Source organism: Balaenoptera ricei, chromosome 3 (assembly GCF_028023285.1).
Source record: "Balaenoptera ricei isolate mBalRic1 chromosome 3, mBalRic1.hap2, whole genome shotgun sequence".
In the NCBI taxonomy this organism is placed as follows: Eukaryota; Metazoa; Chordata; class Mammalia; order Artiodactyla; family Balaenopteridae; genus Balaenoptera; species Balaenoptera ricei.
In genome coordinates this window covers 126,455,925-126,473,500 of record NC_082641.1, presented here as the reverse complement: position 1 = coordinate 126,473,500, position 17,576 = coordinate 126,455,925, and the positions used below count along the sequence as shown (strand labels likewise).

Here is a 17,576-nt window from a genome sequence, read left to right as displayed (position 1 = left end):
TTCAGACTCTGGATGTTTAGAAGAGAATTGGAACAAAAAAATCAAAAAAGCTAAAGGGAATTTATATGCACCTATGGAAGAATTTGTGGAGTGGAATTAACTGAGCTGTGGTCTAGGAAAGATGTAAAAATGGGAGAACACAGTCTGTGCACAGTTTTCCTAAGGATTAACAAAAAGAAGTCGCTCTGAAGGTGTAGTGGTTCTGGTTTAATAATTACCCACAATGCCCGCTAGGTGGCACTGTTGACTAAATTGACTACAGCTTGGTTGCTGTTAGGAAACTGGGTGAGGTGGATGAGGAGGCTGTGGGTTTGGGACAAGGAATAACTATATATTTTTTCTGTACTTTTCCTTTACTTAGGCCTATAGTCACCATAAAAACTATCCCCACTTTTCTTCAGTCTACTTAGGAACGTATGTTGCATTCTGTGCCAATTTCTATTGGGAGAACTAATGCTAAGTAGAAATGATCTCCATCCTTAAGGAACCTACAATCTAGTAGAGGAGATAAATATGTACAAAATAATTTAATTAAAAATTATTATGTGAAAAGTGCCAGAGGAGAGATAAAGTGCTCTTGGAATTCATTAAGACAAAGCAAGAATATCTTACTGATCATGGAGACAGTAATGGATGACAGACACTTGGGTGAGCCTGCAATGAGAAGATAACATTACAGGCAGCAAAAACAGTGAGAGCAAAGACATAGAGATAGCAAACTGCAGGATGTGTCTGTAAAGCAGTTTGGTCTGGCTAGATTGTAGGGTATCAGGTGGGAAGTGCTGGAATGAGAATGGGGATGGAAGTTGTGGATGCCAATGCCTGGTTTCTCCTCCCTTTTCCACTTCCCTGTATGAATGCAATTCTCTGGAAAGGATTTTTAGGATCTGCCTCGTATCTTCCCTTTTCTTATTGTTGTACTAAGTTTTCTAGGTTTGCCTGGTGCTTGTCTAAAGAAGTCTGTGCAGAGAGCTCCAGCTCTGTAAAAAGATATCAAATTTGGTCCCAGTGAACAATTCCAGGAAAAAAGCTTTCAGCTCCCACATGCTCCTAGTCTTGTGAAAACAAATGATACTCCCCAGTCTCATTCTTAGCTTATCAGGTGGAACTGGGAAGCCCTGGGAAAGAAAAATTTGGAGGCTAAATGTTCTTTGTCCCAGTGAGAGAAGCATACTTTAGCCTTCTAACCTGTCACTTTGCCTCCAGGTCTGCTTCCACTGTGGCTGCTACAGTGACCATTCCATGGTTCCAATCAGATCCACCTTAAAAGTACTTGATGGCTGTCCTTTGCCCTCAATGTAGAGTTCAAATTCCTTACTATAGTATTTGGGGTGCCTTCCTCACTAAGCTCCAACCTGCCATTCCTCAGAGCAGACAAGCAGTGATCTCAGGAGACCCTGGAAAGAGTAAGAAAAACCACCGATTGGGGGCTCAGATCTGGGTTCTTGAACTGACTCTGTTACTGTGTCACTCTCAGTTCTTCCATTGGGTCATCAATGTATAATTTCCTACTTAGGTCTCTCCTTACCTCTCCATGGCCCCCCAGATTGCAAGTACTGTGAGGGTGGGTGCTGTGTCTTACTTGTTGCGAGCTCCCTAGGGCCTAGCACAGTGCCCAGAACTTAGTAAGTGGTAGCAAGTATTGTGGGGTGAGTCAGTGAATAAATGCTCAAGGACTCACGAGGTTTCTATTAATGCAGGTATTTTTGGGGTGGTCTCCTTTATCCTCTATTATCTATTTGCAGAGGAAAATGAGATTGCAATGATGTGTTCTGGGAGCAATGCCTCTGTGTTTCCCAGCCCCACTGCCTGCCGCTGCGGACATGCAGCCCAACCCATGGGGCTTCTTCTTGGCTCAGGGCCCTGCTCCCAAACTCCTTTGTGCAGGGTGAGCCCCAGAGCCCCTTGCTCGAGTGTCTGCCCAATGCTGGTCGCTGGATGAAAACCTCTCTTGTTCCACTCAGCACAATGTCCCCATTATAGCCCCTATCCAGGGAAATGACACATGCCTGCTGGTCCACCCTCGGCCCCGGAAAGCAGATAGAGATTTGAGTGCCGGCTGCTGGGAGAAGGAGAGTTTCATGGCTGGATGAAAACCTCTCCTTTTGTTGCATCTTCAGGTTTCGGTTCCAAGGCACCGGGCTCCTACCTGCACCCAGGCCACAGGTTCACCTTCAGCTGTCACAGATCCCAGAGCACTGTTGTGTCTGGAGGAAAAGGAGCTTTTATTCTTGTGCCCCAATGCTGCACATCCCTTCCCCTTGGGTCCTTCCTCAAGAAAAGAGCACTCTTGGCTCCTTAAGTGAGGCTCACAGGCCAAAGTGCCCACAGGACCAGTCAGGGGAGGTCTGTGTGTGAGCCAACCACCTGGCAAAGCAGAGCACTCTTGTTCCAGCTGAAAGGCCAGGAGCCAGCAACTCAGGGAAGTGTGGCCAGGGGGAACATGGGCCTGGAGTGGCCAGATCTTCAGACTTTTCAGGAGAACCCGGGAATCCAGATTTCAGCTTTTGATTTTAAAATGTTGGTAACTAAGTTCAACTGTTTTAAAACATTGCAGGGGCCAACTAAAATACCCCTGTGGGCTTAAGCTGGCATACAGGCTACCCCTTTGGAACCCTGAGAAAAACTGTGGGTCCATGAAGACTTCTAGAGAGTCTGTCCAGCTGGGTGCCTCAACCTGGGGGCCAAGGTGATACCCAACCCTTAACACTGCAGCAGGGACTAACTCTCTTTTGAAAGGCTGTGCTGCATGCGCCCTGTTCATCTCTAGGCTGCAGGCTGACGCCAGGGTGCAGAGTCCAAAGCGAATTTCTTAAACCTGGAACTAGAAAAACTTAAGAGCTGAGAGGAGCCTGAGAGATTAGCCAGTCTGGTTGCTTCGTTTGTCCGTTGAGGAAACTGAGGCCAAGAGAGGGGAAGAAAGCTTGCCTGAAATCACACAAGATCTTAGAGACAGAACTGGGAGTGGTGCCCAGGGCTCTCTTGATTCAGGTTCTGCCATATACAGCTGTGAAACCTTGAATGAATTACTTATCAAGGGCTCAACCTTGAATGAATTACTTATCAAAGGCTCAATTTCCTCATCTGTAAGATGAGGATGAAAGTTGTACCCAGAGAATTAAGTGAGATCTGTAAAGTGCTTAGTGTAAAAGTGCAAGTTATTGTAATCAAGTGGGTTTCCTCTGGAGACATTGTCAGATGCTTATGGAAATATTAAGGAACACTGAAATCTCAGCCGCACATCCAGACTGCCCCCTGCAGGGAGTTTTGTGTAAACCAGACCATTGGAAATGTGATAGATTCTGCCAGCTTCCTCCTTCCCCGTAGGAACATCTGATACCCTTAGATACGAGGACTATGGAGCTTCTAGCTCCTGTTACCCACAGAGTCTGAGAACAGGTGGCATTTTGTAGGTATATTTTTAAAAATTAAATAGTGCTGTTATTTTGTCAGAAGGACAAATTGCTTGGGACAGTTTCTCCTGATCCACGTGGGCAAGACCCTGTGTGCTAGGCAGTCCCATTTCTTTTGTATGACAATGAATTCATCCACAAGAGAGCTTTGGGAGCAAAAAAGGCTTTTGGTCCAGGCCCTACAAGCACTTTCCGTGACTGACCGAGGCACATTTTGACCCTTTCACATGTGCTCACTAGGCTTCCCTAGTGAGTCCCGTGGCCCGTTGGTCGCTCTGGCGGGGGCAGATGCCTGCACTACTTAAACTGGGATCGTGTGATCTCCCTCACACAGAGAGCAAAGCTGACAATATTAATTCACTCAGGGGGCCAGTGTGTTTGTCACAGCTCCATTAGTGGCAAGTGACATAATCACAACTCAAACCAGCTAAAACCAAAAAGGGAATTTATTAGCTCGGAAAGTAACTGGGGATTTGAAGGGTGAAGTTGGATTTAAGGTAAGCTTAGATCCAGGAACACAAACAGAGTGGTTGCTACTTTCTTTCCATCTCCTGACTCCACCCTCCTCTGTTTAGTCTTCAGGTGGTGTCTCAATCTGTAGCAAAGAAGGCCACAAGGCTCCAGGCCTGCACACCTTTACTGGTGGAAATTAAGGTGAGAAAGGCTTGCCTCTCATCCTGTAGTTCCAGCACCGGCCCAGAGGGGGCACTGATTGGGTGAAGCACCTGATCTAAGAATGGGGGAGACGCTGAGCAAACACACCTCCCCTGCAGCCAGGTGCTGTGCCTGAAGCACATCATTCAGTCCTTACCAGCTAATGAAATAAGTGCTGTTATTCCTGTTTTGCGAGTCTAATTTCATGTGGTGTATTAGTTTGCTAGGGTTGTTGTAACAAAATACCACAGACTGGACTTCCCTGGTGGTGCAGTGGTTAAGAATCTGCCTGCCAATGCAGGGGGCATGGGTTCCATCCCTGGTCCGGGAAGATCCCACATGCCGCGGAGCAACTAAGCCCGTGCACCACAACTACTGAGCCTGCGCTCTAGAGCCCGTGCTGTGCAACAAGAGAAGCCACCACAATGAGAAGCCTGTGCACCGCAACGAAGGGTAGCCCCCGCTCGCCGCAACTAGAGAAAGCCTGTGCACAGCAACGAAGACCCAACGCAGCCAAAAATAAAACAAAAAAAAACCCCCCAAAACATATTAATACCACAGGCTGGGTGGCTTAAACAATGGAAATTTATTTTCTCCTGGTTCTAGAGACTGGAAGTCCACAAGCCAGGTGTTAGCAGAGTTGGTTTCCTCTGAGGCTTCTGTCTTTGGCTTGCAGATGGTAGCCTTCCTGCTGCCTCATCACCTGGTCTTTCCTCTGTGCACCTACATCCCTGGCGTCTCTCCCTGTGTCCTACTCTCCTCTTCTTATAAGGATATCAGTCAAATTGGAATAGGGCTTATCCTCACAGCCTCATTTTTACTTACCACCTCTTTAAAGGCCCTGTCTCAAATACAGCCACATTCTGAGGAAATGGGGGTTAGGGCTTCAACATATGAATTTGGGGGGGACACAGTTTGGCCCATAACCCTCCCTAGTAAATGGTGAGGCTGAGATTTGTACTCAGAGGGGCTGAGTCTAGCCATGGTGCTGTCATGTTTCTGCCACAGCTCAGGGTAGTGCCCACATAGGCAAAGTCTTTACAACCCAGACCAGCAGCGGGAGGGATGGTATCCAATGAAAACCTTAGCAAACAGGAAGTCCCTGGTGGAATATGAGAGTTTTGGCTCCCTGGGGTGGCTGGGGCTAACCAGGCCCTGCCTGATTGTCAAAGCACTTGTGTTTTCTTTTCCCTGAAGCATCTTCAGATTGTTTTCCTTTAGCTTCCCGAAGACCAGTCCTCATGAAGAAAGTGAAGGAATACTCATCCTTACTCCCCTCCCACTTCTGTCAGAGGGAACAATATTTCCCAAAGTGTGGAATTCAAACTAGTGCTGAATATGTAAGGTAAGTGTAGATGTGACTCAGGCCAACATATTTGAAGAGTTATGAATTTATTTGAGTTTGCATTAAAAGCATAAAATCGGTCCTTATTTGATATTGATAAACAGAAGAGTCAGGAATGAGCCAATTGAAAGAAAAATATCACACAAATAGCATTAAGTAAATAAATAATCTGATGAAACTTGTGGAGGTGGTGTTTGAGTGACTGAAATTTGGGAAACACTAGGATAGTTTCCACCCGAGGAGGAAACCCTTTTGGTCATGGGCATAGATGTCCACCTTACTTTTTTGACCTGATTTATCTATACACTTGGCCCTCATTTGCCCTGAGGACTAACCATGGGGGCGACTGCAGGCCTTTGGTGTCTCTGCCCGTGCCCCTGTGCCAGTCACATTGGAGGCCAGGTGAAGAGGCAAGTGGACGCTTGGGTGATAGTGAGACGCCAGCCCTTGTCGTCATGGCTTCTGGGTTTTATTTATTGAGAGTCTTGCTCTAGGGCTTATGAATAGCTTGGCAGTGGCCCACAGCTCTGTATGTAAAAGCAGGTATTTATCACTGTGAGATCAAGAGTTTTGGCAACTTGAAGTCTGATGTGGAATGAAGTATTTAAAATTTAATTACACGTGGGGCATTAACAGAGTTGGCATAACTCCGCAAACTCAATTCGTAATCTCTGTGAATTTTAGCCGTGCTTTGTTACCCTTAAATTCCAAGCCCTTCTACTCTACATTTGGCTCTGTTCAGTGGCCAGCTGCAGCTGCTGACACCATCCACAGCCAGACCCCATGTTTCCACACCAGGTGCCTCGTGAGGACGAGCAGCTCTGGATGCAGGAGAGCTGGCTGCTTGTCTGATCTGCTCAAATGCTCAGTGGGCCTGTTCTGTGGCTGCAAAATGCAACCATTGTATTTGCTTTAAGCTCTAACCTTCTATGATTTCTGTGGCCCCCCCCCCCGGTTGTGTTCTGCTTTATTAACATAAGGTTGCCCTCCAGTGTCCAGAGAGGTCATGTGCACAGGGAAAGGGATGCCTTCTAGAACTTCAGAAAGTCAGACACAAAATGTTGTTATGGCTGTCCAAAAAAAGAAAGATGGTGTATAGCAGCAATTCTCAAGCTTCACTGTGTGTGTGAATCACCTGGGAGTCTTATTAAAATATGGGTTCGGATTGAGTAGGTTGAGAGGGGGACTGAGATTCTACATTCCTCACAAGCTCCCTGGTGACTCCAGTGCTGCTGGTTGGGGACCACACTTTGAGTGGCTAGACTTAGAGCAATTCTCCCTGCTTCTGGTAGGTTAACAACCATAGTGCAAGCCAGACAGTCTCCACGAAGCCTGCATGAATGAGAGGTGTCCTCCCATTCCCTCTGCATGTTCTGGTCTCTGCCTGCCTTCCCACCTCTTATAATGTCACTCTCCCCTTCCTTTGCTTTGCCCCAATGTATTTTAGTTCCTCAGGTACATCAGGCTTTTACTCATCTCAGTGCCTTTGCATATGCTGTTCTCTGTGCCCAGAATGCTCCCATCCCCACTTTTCCCTTGGTACTTTGTTGTCATCCTTCAGTAAGGGCATGAAGTGAGTTTCTTTCTGCTCCTCTTTTCTGGTGCCCTCTTTGTGTCTCTGTGGCAGTTAACTTTGTGTGCCATCTCTTTTTCTGTTTACTTATTTACGATCTGTTTCCTCTTTTAGACCAGAGCTACACGAGAGCTCACACCTGCCTTGCACACAGTTGTATCCTCAGTGCTCCTGCTTCACAGCAGATGCTCAATAAGTAAATATTTGCTGGGCCTGTGTGTAGCCAGGGAGCAAGGGAACATTCTTGAGTTTACTTTTGCACATTTGAACCACCTGTCTCAAGGGGCTGTGGTGGGGATGATACTTAGAAGAATCATAGAATGAAAGGTCAGGAAAGGAGCTCCTTTTAAGCCACATCTCATCATCAGAGATGTCAAAATGTGAAAAAAGTATATATCTTAGAAAGGATGAAATAAAGTCAGTGTAACGTTTCTTAAACAGTTATGTCAAATTAGTTTTTGCAACATTAAATTAAACAAAGAACTTCATAGGACTTTTGGCAATGTGCTTGTGATTCTCTGAGGGGAGGGACAGTGGCTGTGGCCGAGACCCTGTGATTCACTTACCCAGTGGCCATTCCGTCTGCCCCGTTTCTCTTCTTTGCCAGTGGAGCACCCGCCTCCAACTATCAAGGCTGAAAATGCCAATTACTCAATTTCCCAACTGTTTTTGCAGCAAGGGCATGAGCCTATTCCGCAGTTCTGCCAGCGGAACCTGCAGAGAAGCCTACTGAGGACTTCTGGGAAGGTTTTTCTGCTTAAAAGAGACACTCAAAGGGAAATTTCTTTCCTGTTTTTCGATGTGATTGTGTGAGGACATGATGCCTGGAGCCACAGCAGGCTCTTGTAAACCTGAGGAGTCACACCTGAGAATGGTGGAGTGGAGCAATGCAAAGAACCTGGGCAAGGATGGAATGAAGAGGTGCCAAGAATCTGGGCTCCCGACAGCATCACTGAGCTGCTGTTTCGACTAGCCCTGCATCTTGGACCTCTCTCTGGTTGTGGAAGATGATATATGTTCTCCTTGTTTAAGCCACTTTTAAGAGGCACTCTTTACTTGCAGCTGAAAGCATCCTGACTGATAAGAGTGGTTAAACTGGTTTCTTCAGTCATTGAGGAGGGAATTGGCTCCTGGCTTCACCACAGGAATTATATGTCCTCTTCAAAGCTGCTTCCTCCTCTGTGAGATGCAGGTAAGAAGAATGGCTACCTCTTGAGTTGTTATAGAGGCTTAAACGAGATGATGGGTGGAAAGTCCTCAGCACAGAACTTGGCACATTGTCGGTACTTAATAATGAGGAGCTGTTATTATTATTTTAAAATTGAAGTATAGTTGGTTTACAATTTTGTGTTTCGGGTATACAGCAAAGTGATTCAGTTACATATATATGTATTATTTTTTATTCAGATTATTTTTCATTATAGGTTATTACAAGATATTGAATATTGTTCCCTGTGTCATACAGTAAATCTTTGTTGCTTATCTATTTTGTATAGAATAGTGTGTGTCTGTTAATCTCAAACTCCTAATTTATCCTTCCCTTGACTCCCTTTCCGTTTTGGTAACCATAAGCTTGTTTTTTATGTCTGTGAATCGTGTTTCTGATTTGCAAACAGATTCATTTGTATTATTTTCTATATTCCATATATAAGTGATATATAATATTTGCTTTCTCTGTCTGACTTCACTTACTGTGATATTCTCTAGGTCCATCCATGTTGCTGCAAATGGGCAATGTTTCATTCTTTTTCATAACTGAGTAATATTCCATTGTATATATATACCACATCTTCTTTATCCATTCATCTGTTGATGGACATTTAAGTTGTTTCCATGTCTTGACTATTGTTAATAGTGCTGCAGTGAACATTGGGATGCATGTATCTTTTCGAATTAGGAGTTAGGGTTTTGTGTTTTTTGCATGTATGCCCAGAAGTGGGATTGCTGGATCATATGGTAGCTCTATTTTTAATTTTTTTTTCTATTTTTAGTTTTTTAAGGAACCTTCATATTGTTCTCCATAGTGACTGTACCAATTTACATTCCCACCAACAGCGAAGGAGGGTTCCCTTTTTTCCATACCCTGTCCAACATTTATTATTTACAGACGTTTAAAAAAAATTTTTTTTTTAAATTTATTCATTTATTTTGGCCACACCATGTGACATGCAGGATCCTAGTCCCCCGACCAGGGATTGAACCTGCGCCCCCTGCAGTGGAAGTTCAGAGTCCTAACCACTGAACCGCCAGGGAAGTCCGATTTGCAGACTTTTTGATGATAGCCATCCTGACCTGTGTAAGGTGATACCTCATTGTGGTTTTTATTTGCATTTTTCTAATAATTAGCAATGTTGAGCATCCTTTCATGTGCCTGTTGGCCGTCTTTATGTTTTCTTTGGAGAAATGTCTATTTAGGTCTTCTGCCTGTCTTTTGATTGTTTGTTTTTTTGATATTGAATTGTATGAGCTGTTTGTATATTTTGGAAATTAACCCCTTGTTGGTTGCATCATTTGCAAATATTTTCTCCCATTCCATAATGTTGTCTTTTTGTTTTGTGGAAAAGCTTTTAAGCTTGATTAGGTCCCATTTGTTTATTTTTGCTTTTATTTCTTTTCCTTTGGGTGATTGATCTAAGAAAATATTCTACGATTTATGTCAGAGAATGTATTGCCTGTGTTCTCTTCTAGGAATTTTATGATGTCATGTCTTATATTTAAGTCTTTAAACCATTTTGAGTTTATTTTTGTATATGGCTTGAGGAAGTGTTCTAATTTCATTGATTTACATGAGGCTGTCCAGCTTTCCCAACACCACTTGATGAAGAGACTTTTTCCCATTTTATATTCTTGCCTCCTTTGTCAAAGATTAATTGACTGTAGGTGTGTAGGTTTATTTCTGGGCTCTCTTGTCTGTTCCGTTGATCTGTATGTCTGTTTTTGTACCAATACAACACTGCTTTGATTACGGGAGCTTTGTAGTATTGTCTGAAGTCTGGGAGGGTTATGCCTCCTACTTGTTTTTTGTTTTTTTCCTCAGGATTGCTTTGGCAATTCTGGGTCTTTTATGGTTCCATATAAATTTGGGGATTATTTGTTATGGTTCCATGAAAAATGTCATGGGTAATTTGACAGGGATCACATTAAACCTGTAGTTAGTATTGCCATTTTAACAATATTAATTCTTCCCATCCAAAAGCATGGGATATCTTTCCATCTCTTTGAATCATCTTCAATTTCCTTTAACAGTGTTTTATCTTTTAAAATATATTTTACAACTTTACTGAAGTATAATTAACATATAATAAGCAGCACATATTTAAAATGTACTATTTGATGAATTTTGATATATGAATACACCCATGAAATCATCAACCCCCAAAGTTCCTCCTCCCGCTTTGTAAAGTAATCCCCTCTATTCCCCACTCCCATCCCCAAGCAATCCTGATCTGCTTTTTCTTTAATTGAAGTATAGTTGGTTTACAGTGTTGTGTTGATTTCTGCTACACAGCAAAGTGACTCAGTTATATGGTTTATCCCAGGATATTGGATATAGTTCCCTGTGCTATACAGTAGGACCTTGTTGTTAATCCATTCTGTATGTAATAGTTTGCATCTACTAACCCCAAACTCCCAGTCTATCCCTCCCCTACCTTCCTCCCCGTTGGCAACCACAAATCTGTTCTCTATGTCTGTGAGTCTGTTTCTGTTTTTTACATACGTTCATTTGTGTCATATTTTAGATTCCATATGTAAGTGATATCATGTGGTATTTGCCTTTCTCTTTCAGACTTATTTCACTTAGTATGATAATCTCTGGTTGCATCCATGTTGCTGTAAATGGTATTATTTCATTCTTTTTTATGGCTGAGTAGTATTCCATTGTATATATATACCACATCTTCTTTATCCATTCACCTGTCAATGGACATTTAGGTTGTTTCCATGTTTTGGCTGTTGTGAACAGTGCTGCTGTGAACATAGGGGTGCATGTATCTTTTTGAATTATATTTTTATCTGGGTATATTCCCAGGAGTGGGATTGCTGGATCATATGGTAATTCTATTTTTAGTTTTCTGAGAAACCTCCATACTGTTTTCCATAGTGGCGGTACCAATTTACATTCCCACCAACACTGTAGGAGATTTCCCTTTTCTCCACACCCTCTTCAGCATTTATTTGTAGACTTTTTAATGATGGCCATTCTGATCGGTGTGAGGTGGTACCTCATTGTAGTTTTGATTTGCATTTCTCTGATAGTGATGTTGAGCATCTTTTCATGTGCCTATTGGCCATCTGTATGTCTTCTTTGGAAAAATGTCTATTTAGGTCTTCTTCTCACTTAAAAAATAATTAATTAATTAATTTTTGGCTGGGTTGACTCTTCATTGCTGCACGTGGGCTTTCCCTAGTTGCGGCGAGTGGGGGCTACTCTTCGTTGTGGTGTGCGGGCTTCTCACTGCGGTCGCTTCTCTTGTTGCTGAGCACAGGCTCTAGGCACGCAGGCTTCAGTAGTTGTGGCATGAGGGCTCAGTAGTTGTGGCTTGTCGGCTCTAGAGTGCAGGCTCGGTAGTTGCGGCGCATGGGCTTAGTTGCTCCACAGCATGTGGAATCTTCCTGGACCAGGGCTCCAACCTGTGTCCCCTGCATTAGCAGGCGGATTCTTAACCACTGCGCCACCAGGGAAGCCCTTTCTGCCCATTTTTTGATTGGGTTGTTTTGTTTGTGTTTTTGTTGAGTTGTATGAGCTGTTTGTATATTTTGGAGATTAAGCCCTTGTCAGCCACATCATTTGCAAATATTTTCTCCCATTCCATAGCTTGTCTTTTTGTTTTGTTTCTGGTTTCCTTTGCTGTGCAAAAGCTTGTAAGTTTGATTAGGTCCCATTTGTTTATTTTTGTTTCTGTTTCTATTGCCTTGGGAGACAGACCTAAGAAAACATAGGTATGATTTATGTCAGAGAATGTTTTGCCTGTGCTCTCTTCTAGGAATTTTATGGTGTCATGTCTTATGTTTTAAGTCTTTAAGCCATTTTGGGTTTATTTTTGTGCATGGTGTGAGGCTGTGTTCTAACTTCATTGATTTACATGCAGCTGTCTAACTTTCCTAGCACCACTTGCTGAAGAGACTTTTTCCCATTTTATATTCTTGCCTCCTTTGTCGAAGATTAATTGACCATAGGTGTGTGGGTTTATTTCTGGGCTCTCTAGTCTGTTCCATTGATCCGTATGTCTGTTTTTGTGCCAGTACCACACTGTTTCGATTACAGGAACTTTGTAGTATTGTCTAAAGTCTGGGAGGGTTATGCCTTCTGCTTTTTTTCTTCCCTCAGGACTGCTTTCACAATTATGGGTCTTATATGGTTCCATATAAATTTCAGGGTTGTTATAGTTCTGTGAAAAATGTCATGAGTAATTTGATACAGATCACATTAAATCTGTAGATTGCTTTGGACAGTATTGCCATTTTAACAATACTAATTCTTCTAATCCAAGAGCATGGCATGTCTTTCCATTTCTTTGAGTCATCTTTAATTTCCTTTATTAATGTTTTATAGTTCTCAGTGTATAAGTCTTTCACCTCCTTGGTCAGGTTTATTCCTGGGTACTTTCTTTGGTGTGATTTTAAAAGATACGGGTTTTTGGTTTTTTTTTACATTCCCTTTCTGATATTTCATTGTTAGTGTAAAGAAATGCAACCCATTTCTGAGTGTTAATCTTGTATTCTGATACTTTGCTTAATTCATTTGTCAGTTCTAGTAGTTTTCGTGTGGAGTCTTTAGGATTTTCTATATATAGTATCATATCATCTGCATATAGTGACAATTTTACCTTTTTCCTTCCAATTTGGATACATTTTATTTCTTTTTTTTGTCTGATTGCTGTTGCTAGGACTTCCAATACTGTGTCGAATAGAAGTGGTGAGAGTGGGCATCCTTGTCTTGATCCAGAATTTAGCTTTTCACCATTGAGTATTATGTTGGCTGTGGGTTTCTCATAAATGGCTTTTATTATGTCAAGATATGTTCCCTCTATACCCACTTTGCTAAGAGTTTTTATCATGAGTGGATGCTGAATTTTATCAAATGCTTTCTCTGCATCTATTGAGATGATCATGTGGTTTTTGTTTTTCTTTTGTTAATGTGGTGTATCACAGTGGTTGAACCATCCTTGTGAACTTGGGATGAAACCCACTTGGTTGTGGTGTATGATCTTTTCTATGTGTTGCTGGAGTTGGTTTGCTAATATTTTGTTGAGAATTTTTGCATCTACATTCATCAAAGATATTGGCCTGTAATTTTCTTTTTTGGTGATATCTTTGTCTGGTTTTGATATCAGGGTGATGGTGGCTTCATAGGATGTCTTTGGGAGTGTTCCCTCCTCTTCAGTCTTTTGGAAGGATTTGAGAAGGATTGGTATAAGTTCTTTGTATGTTTGGTAGAATTTGCCTGTGAAGCCATCTGTTCCTGGACTTTGGTTTGTAGGGAGTTTTTTGGTTTTTTTAAATTTTATTACATATTCTATTTCACTTCTAGTGATTGGTTTGTTCAAATTATCTATTTCTTGATTCAATTTTGGTGGACTGTATGTTTCTAGAATGTTGTCCATTTCTTCTAGGTTGTCAAATTTGTTGGCATATAATTGTTCATATTATAGTATTCTTTTATGGTTTTTTGCACTTATGTGGTATTGAGATTTCTCCTTTTTCATTTCTTATTTTGTTTATTTGGGTTCTCTTTTCTTCTTGGTGAGCCTGACCAGAGGTTTGTCAATTTTGTTTACCCTTTCAAGGAACCAGCTCTTGGTTTTATTGACTTTTTTTCTATTTTTTAAATCTCTGTTTTATTTATTTCCTCTCTGAGCTTTATTATGTCCTTCCTTCTGCTGACTTTAGTTTTTGTTTGTCCTTCTTTTTCTAATTCTTTTAGGAGGTAGGTTAGGTTGTTTATTCGAGACTTTTCTTGTTTTTTGAGGAAGGCCTGTATCACTATGAACTTCCCTCTAAGATCTGCTCTTGCTGAATCCCATAGATTTTGTATGGCTGTGTTTTCATTGTAATTTGTCTCAAGGTATTTTTTATTTTCCTTTGTGATTTCCTTGTCGACCCATTGGTTTCTTAGTAGCATGTTGTTTAGTCTCCATGTAATCTTTTTTTTTTTTTTTCTCATTTCTTTTCCTGTGGTTGATTTCTACTTTCATGCCGTTGTGGTCAGAGAATATGCTTGAAATAATTTCTGTACTCTTGAATTTGTTGAGGTTTGTTTTGTGCCCTAGTATGGGGTCATTCTTAGAGAATCTTCCATGTGCACTTGAAAAGAATGTGTATTCTGGGTTTTTTTGGATGTAATATCCTGAAAATATAAATTAAGTCTAACTGTTCCATTGTATCATTTAGGACCTCTGTTGCCTTATTGATTTTCTGTCTGGAAGATCTGTCCATTGATGTGAGTGAGGTGATAAAGTCTCCTACTATTATTGTATTCCCATTAATTTCTCCCTTTATGTCTGTTAGTATTTGTTTTATGTATTTGGGTGCTCCTGTATTGGGTGCATATATGTTGATGAGTGTAAAATCCTCTTCTTTTATTGAGCGTTTTATCATTGTATAGTGTCCTTCTTTGTCTTCCTTTATGGCCTTTGTTTTAAAGTTTATTTTGTCTGGTATGAGTGTTGCGACTCCCGCTTTCTTGTCATTTCCGCTTGCCTGAAATATATTTTTCCATTCCCTCACTTTCAATCTATGTGTATCCTTTTTTGTAAAGTGAGTCTCTTGTAGGCAGCATATTGTAGGCTCTTGTTTTTTAATCCAGTCTGCCACTCTATGTCTTTTGATTGGAGCATTTAGTCAATTGACATTTAAGGTAATTATTGATAAATATGTATTTATTGCCATTTTAAACCTTGTTTTCCAGTTGATTCTATGTTTCTTCTTGTTCCTTTCTTTTTCTTTTTGTGGTTTGATGATTTCTTTTATCTTATGCTTGTGTTCTCTTCTTTTTGGTTTTTGTGGATCTACTGTATGTGTTTGATTTGTGGTTACTCTGTTTTTCAAGTATGTTAACCCTTTCCTATATCTGCTTGCTTTAGACTGATAGTCATATAGGCTCAAACACATTCTAAAAAAAAGATTTCCTCTTTTACATCTTCATGTTTATCCTTTTGCTGTTCCTGTGTTTATCATCACTTTCCAAATAGGTTTTTTTTTTTCTTTTTGATCTGTATACTGGCTTATTTAAGTGATTTACTTTCCAACTGTAATTTTCTCTTTCCTATGTCTTCTTGCTTCTTTTCTATTTAGAGAAGACCTTTCAGTATTTCTTTTAGGAGAGGTTTAGTATTGCTGTATTCTTTTAGTTTTTGCTTGTCTGAGAAATTATTTCTCTCTCCTCCTATTTTATTTTTTAAAGATTTTTTTTTAAAATAAATTTATTTATTTATTTATGGGTGTGTTGGGTCTTCGTTGCTGCGCGCGGGCTTTCTCTAGTTGCAGCGAGTGGGGGCTACTCTTCGTTGCGGTGCGTGGGCTTCTCTTGCTGCAGAGCATGGGCTCTAGGCACGCAGGCTTCAATAGCTGTGGCACGCGGGCTCAGTAGTTGTGGCACATGGGCTTAGTTGCTCCACAGCATGTGGGATCTTCCCGGACCAGGTCTCAAACGCGTGTCCCCTGCATTTGCAGGCGTATTCTTAACCACTGCGCCACCAGGGAAGTCCCTCCTCCTATTTTAAATGATAATCTTGCTGGGTAGAATATTCTAGGTTGCAGAATTTTCCCTTTCAAGGGAATATTGAATAATATTTTGAATATATTTTGAATATTTTGAATATTTGAATAATATTTTGCCACTCCCTTCTGGCCTGCATTGTTTCTGTAGAGCAATCAGCCTTATTGGGGTTCCCTTGTAATTAACTCTTTGTTTTTTTCTTGCTGCCTTTAGAATCCTCTCTTTAACTTTTGCCATTTTTATTATAATATTTCTTGGTGTAGGTCTGCTTGGGTTCATCTTGTTTGGGACCCTCTGTGCTTCTTGTATCTGGATATCTATTTCCTTCTTTAGGTTTGGGAAGTTTTCAGCCATAATTTCTTCACATACATTTTCAATCCCCTTTTCTCTTTCATCTTCTTCTGGAATCCCTATTATGTGTGGATTGGCACACTTTGGTAGTGCAGACCCATATGTCTACGCTACGGTAGTGTGGTCTACACTACTATGCTAGACCCATAGGTCTCTTATATTGCTTTCTTTCTTGTTTCATTTGGCTTTCTGTCTGCTGTTCTGGTTGGGTAATTTCTATTATTCTCTCTTCCAGATCACTTTTTCTTTCTTCTCCATTATTCATTCTGCTGTACATTACCTTTAGCTCAGCTTTCGTCTTGGCAAATGAATTTTCTAATTTTTCTTGGCTGCTCCTCATAGTTTCTAGTTCCTTTTTACAGTAATCTGCATTTCTGTCAATTGCCTGTCTTAATTCCTGCAGTATTTTCATTACCTCCTTTTTTTTTAAACAAATTTTTTAAAATTAATTAATTGATTAATTTAGTTTTGGCTGCACTGGGTCTTTGTTGCTGCACCTGGGCTTTCTCTGGTTGTGGCGAGTGGGGGCTACTCTTCGTTGTGGTGCGCGGGCTTCTCATTGCAGTGGCTTCTCTTGTTGCGGAGCATGGGTTCTAGGCGTGTGGGCTCAGTAGTTGTGGCACACGGGCTTAGTTGCTGCATGGCATGTGGGATCTTCCCAGAACAGGGCTCGAACCCATGTCCCCTGCATTGGCAGGCGGATTCTTAACCATTGCGCCACCAGGGAAATGCCATTACCTCCTTTTTGAATTCGGTGTCTATTAGATTGACGAGGTCTGTTTCATTGTTTCTTCCTTCAGGGGAAATCTCTTGGTCTTTTAACTGGGAGTGGTTTCTCTGCTTCTTCATTTTACTTATATTTCTCTTACTCTGTGAGTTTAGGAGAAACAGTTATCTATTATAGTCTTAGAGGGCTATTTATATGTGGGAGCGTCCCTGTGTAGTTTGTGTGGGTTTAATAATTTTTTGGCATGAGGGCTGCTTTCATTTGGATGCTTGCCATCTCTTTCCTCAGTGTGTGCTGGCCGTTATCCCCTTGATAGGGGGTGTGTAGGTACGTGGTCTATATGTGCTCCCAGGAAGGCGGGGGCAGTGATTGGCACCTGGTTGTGGGACTCTCATCGGCAGTGGCCAAAAAGCACTCCCAGGAAGTTGGGTGCAGCGATTGGCGCCTGCTCATAGGACTCTTGGCGGCAGCAGTGGCCCATGCCCACCTTTGGAGCCTGAGATGGCAGTGGTGCCCCCTGCCTGCCCCCAGAGCTCGTGTAGGTGGTGCCCTGTTGCCTGAAAGTGTGTGTGCAGAGAAGAAAGCTCCTATGGTGGTCCTGCCCCTCTCCTTGCCTGCCCCCCAACAATGGTGCCTTGCCTTTCTGGTGGGCCCAGGCTTTTTCCTGTACACCCTCTGTTATGGTGTACAACATCCCAGCCCTTTCAGGGGGCTCCTCCTTGCAGCCAGTCCCAGTCTTCTCCCCAGGTCTGATGTCCGAAGCCCAAGCCTCAGCACCCAAACCCCTCCCGCAC

At 42.0% G+C, this 17,576-nt stretch overlaps 1 long non-coding RNA gene across 3 annotated transcripts in view; it reads left to right on the top strand.

Moving 5' to 3' along the window:
* The window catches only part of LOC132362623 (uncharacterized), a 128,942-nt gene that overhangs the window by 76,074 nt on the left and 35,292 nt on the right, over positions 1–17,576 (top strand). The window contains exons 7-9 of one of the 3 annotated variants that reach the window (XR_009502425.1): positions 3,996–4,067; positions 5,265–5,412; positions 8,048–8,177. This is a non-coding gene — a long non-coding RNA (uncharacterized LOC132362623). Of the gene's footprint in view, positions 1–3,988; positions 4,068–5,264; positions 5,413–8,047; positions 8,178–17,576 lie in introns of all 3 variants that reach the window. The other 2 variants (XR_009502426.1, XR_009502424.1) reach the window with 2 other exon arrangements.